Raw genomic sequence first — 5,431 nt, forward strand, 5'->3', positions numbered from 1 at the left:
CGTCCTGGCTCAGCCTCCAGCCTGGGACCAGCACCTGCCCCTCCAGCCTGGCCCAGCCTCCAGCCCGGAATCAGCACCTGCCCCTCCAACCTGGCCCAGCCTCCAGCCTGGGACCAACACCTGCCTGGGGGCCTCTGTGCAGGGGGGTGTCCTCACTGTGGGGGCCTCTGTGCAGGGGGGTGTCCTCACTGTGGGGGCCTCTGTGCAGGGGGGTGTCCTCACTGTGGGGGCCTCTGTGCAGGGGGGTGTCCTCACTGTGGGGGCCTCTGTGCAGGGGGGTGTCCTCACTGTGGGGGCCTCTGTGCAGGGGGGTGTCCTCACTGTGGGGGCCTCTGTGCAGGGGGGTGTCCTCACTGTGGGGGCCTCTGTGCAGGGGGGTGTCCTCACTGTGGGGGCCTCTGTGCAGGGGGGTGTCCTCACTGTGGGGGCCTCTGTGCAGGGGGGTGTCCTCACTGTGGGGGCCTCTGTGCAGGGGGGTGTCCTCACTGTGGGGGCCTCTGTGCAGGGGGGTGTCCTCACTGTGGGGGCCTCTGTGCAGGGGGGTGTCCTCACTGTGGGGGCCTCTGTGCAGGGGGGTGTCCTCACTGTGGGGGCCTCTGTGCAGGGGGGTGTCCTCACTGTGGGGGCCTCTGTGCAGGGGGGTGTCCTCACTGTGGGGGCCTCTGTGCAGGGGGGTGTCCTCACTGTGGGGGCCTCTGTGCAGGGGGGTGTCCTCACTGTGGGGGCCTCTGTGCAGGGGGGTGTCCTCACTGTGGGGGCCTCTGTGCAAGGGGGGTGTCCCACTGTGGGGGCCTCTGTGCAGGGGGGTGTCCCCACTGTGAGGGCTTCTGTGCAGGGGGGTGTCCCCACTGTGGGGGCCTCTGTGAAGGGGGGTGTCCCCGCTGTGGGGCCTCTGGTGCAGGAGAAGTCCTATGTGCGCTTGCACTACGCTCTCCTCATACTTAGCATTAGTGTTCGGAGAGAAGGGACCTGGAATAACTTTTGCTGTCTCCTTAAGAACCAGAGAAGGGGGTAGTAGGCAGAGCGGGGGTAGGAGGGGGGGAGGCTCATGACTTTGGAGTAGAGCTTTGTTTACATAATGGGTGCTTTGCAAAGTAATTAAAAAGTGACCTTTGAAATGTTTAACTTGGTTTGTTTTATTAGATTTTCTCATCTATTTCCCCCCCGCCTTGGATCTGTTTTTGCAACTTCTCATAACATCTAAGCCAACCCTCTAGGAAAATGTATTTCATCCTTTATTTTATGAATGAAATGTATAGGTGTTAAGTAAAAATAAATTATTTTTAAGAGTAAATTTATTCGAGTCACTTTCTAGTCATTAACTAAAATAAGGATTTTACGGTTTAGTCAAAATTGCTCAATATTTAATCTTAGGAATAAATGCTTCAATGATTCTTATAATTTTAGATATCTTTCTAGGATAATTTCATTTTAAGTAGATGCCATTTTTCAGTACTCAAAATGGACTTAAATGTGTTTTCACAGAATTGTATTGCGGTGTTGAAATTAATATTAAATATTTCTTAAAATTACAATGGGGGAGGGTTTGAGATGCCTTTGCACTTCTTATTTGAGGGATTATAGATAATTAATGTAATGTGGACGGCCTGACGAGGAAAAACAGAAGCAATCAGGGAGCGTGACCATGAGGTGCCCCGGAGTTCTGGGTACTAAACGCCTGTGCAGCAGTTAGACTTGACCGAAAATGAAACAGCTGTGTCGTGAGGAAATGAGCTTCTCATCACAGGAAGTATTCAAGCAAGGCTGACCGACCCGGGTCAGGGACTCTGACATGTGTGGGTTCTGCATTTCCTGTCCCCAGGGAGAGACTGCCGAGGGCTCCTTGGGCTCCAGGACCAAGTTCTAACGAGTTTAATCCTAATCATGTACCTCTTGTTGGATGAGTCAGTGTTTGAACTCATCTTCTGACCACTCTTTTGAAAACAGATCCAGTACAAGAAATTGCTCTGCTTTTCTGGCTTCCCAAGCCGAAAGTGGGTCACACAGGGACAGTGAGTTTATTCCCTTTGAAAGGCATACCAAGTGGCCTCTCTCTTATTCTCGCACTTTAACTCAGGCTAGAGGAGAGGAATGACAAGCATGTTCTTGCTGTTTCTTGCCGATAGCTTTCCCGTGCTGGTGGCTGACCCTTGCTCATAGGCAGCTCCCGCCCCTTCTCCACACGTCACATTCACCAGCAAACAGCTTTCCGTGCTTTTATGTGGTCACCTGTCATGACAAACACTGTATATTTGGGTCCGGAGGACCCTGATGTATTAGGGCCCGGCTCCTTACACTCGCAGCCACCTGTCAGAGCAATGGGAAGGGGAGAAAGAAGTATAAGCTTTCTCGGTCTCAGAATCAAGGCTGCCATCATGTGGGGGAGTTAGAGGTGATTGTCATGCCGCTGGTTCTCAAGCTATCAACTTTCTATCTCTCTTCCTCAGCTTCTATCTCCTACCCTCAAATGCCAAGCTGAACTCTGATCTGCTCCTCCCTGTCCCAGTGATCCTCCAGTGGTTCTCAACCTTCCTGATGCCGCGACCCTTTAATACAGTTCCTCATGTTGTGGTGACCCCCAACCATAAAATTATTTTTGTTGCTACTTCATAACTGTAATTTTGCTACTGTTATGAATCGTAAATACCTGATATGCTATATGTGTTTTCCGATGGCCGTGACCCACAGGTTGAGAACCGCTGCAAGTCTTCGCTCCCTGTCTCCTTCCCCTGCTTTATTATCTTATTTATAGCAGCTGTCACCACATGGAATTATATATGCTTTTATATTTTAAGTTGGCGTTAGTTCAGATTCTAATTCCTTCCACTAGAATGGAAGGCCCATGTGGACAGGGCACCCGCCTGTACTGGGCACTGCTGTGTCTCCAGCTCATAACAGCACTCAGCACACGCCAGGCGCTAGGAACCAGTCTTTCAGCATTTTTATTGGCTCATGTATGTGCTCACATGTTAGTAGTGTTCATAGAATTGATTTAGATTTCCCCTTGAGAACTGCACTTTCTCGTCTGTGGGAGGCCTCGTGTTGCCCTCAGCCACTCACTTGCTGTCATTATAGAAGGTTCTCCTCAGTCTAAAACCTATAGGGGAAGCCAAACCTCACAATTAAAGTGTAAATAAATAAGAGGCAATTACTTCCTCAGACTTGCCTGCATCTTTTTTACTGACCTCTCCTTGTAATTCCCTTCCCAGCTCATGTCCTGGAAGTAACTGTCCACTCTACTCTGCTGCCTCGGCCCCACTTCCCGCACATGCTCTGCAGTTACATTTGTGCTATAGTTCACGGCCAACTCTGAAAGTGCCTGCAGATGCTCATCCTGACCTGTCCAAGACCCCAACACCATGCAGCTGGCCGCGCTTCTGCTCGTTTTAGTGGCATGTGGCGATCTTCCCGAGGGAGCCCCAAGGCCGCTTAGTTTTATTTCTGATTCTGCAATGTACCATCCAACTCCCTGCTTCCTTTCTTCCTATGGCCCATCTTCAGTCTCCAGCCAAGGAACCAGTCCTACAGGCCCATACTCATACAGTTCTTGTCATCTGCAGTATCTCTCGGCAACCCTGGCCCAAAATTTAAATGTCCTTAAATCTACAAATATTCAGGAACACAGGTTTTTTCACCAATGTTGGTGTGACTGGATGTTCTAATTTGTTCTTCAGAATGAGACCAGGTTGGAGTTGAAGAAATAGCTCCAAATGGATTCCCAGCTCAAAGCCCTACACGTGTGTATTCCTTTTCACGGCCTGCTATGTGCAGACATTGGTGTAGGCTCCAGGGACACCGGGCTGAAACAGCAGAGAAAGTGCCTGCTTTCATTGAGTATTTTATGGTCCAAGGGGAATTTTTACAAGGACTTCTTATGTTTAATTGGGTTTTAAATGAATATTTAATCCATTCAAGTTGTGCATTCAGAAACTTACTTCAACCTACAAATCTTACAGTTATATTTTTAAATCTAGTCACTCTTACATAAAAGTAAGAATAGCCTCTTTCATTTATTATTTTATTAACATTTGGTTAATTTAAGTTTAAGAGTTGAATTTTCACTGAAAAATTAATTCTGATTCCAATTTAGGTAATTCAGTTTGAAACCTCATTTACATATTTAACGCGTCTGATTTCTCAAGCAACTCAACTGCCTGGTGGGGCATACTTAGAAACCTAACAAAAAAATCATTCTAAGCACTTAAGCAACTTAAAAAACACTAATTCATATACATCTAGTAAGCAACTTAAAAAACAAGCAACTTAATAATACTAATAATCAGACATGTACATGTAGTAAGTGAACCTCTCTTAAATATTCCTACAGTATTTCCAAATTTAAATCAGATGTTCTTGTATCTTCCAATTTAATATCACAAATCTGAAATCAACTACATCTTTCAAATTGAAATCATAATCTCCTTAAGTATTTCAAACTCTTTAAACAAACCTAGAATAGCCCAGTGATATGAAAATTTCTCTAAAACATAGTCCATAAAAATATAAAGATTATTGGTTTGATTTCCTCTGTTGTCCCTATTATTATTTATTTAAACTGTCCTGGGTGGGAAGGGGGCCAGCACAGCCAAGGTGAGTAGTTGCACTGTCCTTGGATGTTTGAGGTAACGAGGTTGAATCAAATATCCCTGTAGTAAATGTTGACTCCGAGATTCTTATTTACTTATTTATTTACTTAAATCTTTATTGTTGAGAGTATTTCAAATGTCTGCCTTCCCTCTCCCCCTCCCCCACTCCATCAGGTTCCCACCCTGCCCCAGGCCTTCACCACGCTATTGTCTGTGTCCATAGGTAATGCATATATGCATATAAATTCTCTGGTTAATCTCTTCCCGCCCTCCTTTCCTCCCTTCCCTCTGAGATTTGTCAGTCTGTTCCATGTTTCTATGCCTCTGGTTCTATTTTATTCATCAGTTTATTTTGTTCATTAGATTCCTTGCTCATTTATTTTGATTTTTAGATTCAATTATCGATAGATATGTATTTGTTGCCATTGTATTGTTCAAATTTTTTAACTTTTTATTTTTCCTCCTCCTTCCTAAAGAATACCCATCAACATTTCATGGAATACTGGTTTGGTGGTGATGAAATCCTTTAGCTTTTTCTTGTCTGTGAAGCTCTTTATCTGACCTTCAATTCTAAATGATAGCTTTTCTGAGTAGAGTAATCTTGGTTGGAGGTCCTTGCTATTTATCACTGAATTTTTCTTGCCACTCCCTTCTGGCCTGCAAAGTTTTTTTTTTTTTTGAGAAATCAGCTAACAGTCCTACGGGCGCTCCCTTGTCAGTAACTAACTGCTATTCTCTTGCTGCTTTTAAGATTCTCTCTTTTGCCGTAACCGGTTTGGCTCAGTGGATAGAGCATCGGCCTGCGGACTGAAAGGTCCCGGGTTCGATTCCGGTCAAGGGCATGT

At 46.0% G+C, this 5,431-nt stretch overlaps 1 protein-coding gene across 1 annotated transcript in view; it reads left to right on the forward strand.

Annotated features, from left to right (window-relative positions):
* Positions 1-5,431, forward strand: part of LOC102260699 (kinesin-like protein KIF6) — a gene marked incomplete at its 3' end in the record, with an annotated part of 212,356 nt that overhangs the window by 51,796 nt on the left and 155,129 nt on the right. The window lies entirely within an intron of this gene.

This window comes from Myotis brandtii, unplaced genomic scaffold, assembly GCF_000412655.1.
Source record: "Myotis brandtii unplaced genomic scaffold, ASM41265v1 scaffold924, whole genome shotgun sequence".
In the NCBI taxonomy this organism is placed as follows: domain Eukaryota; kingdom Metazoa; phylum Chordata; class Mammalia; order Chiroptera; family Vespertilionidae; genus Myotis; species Myotis brandtii.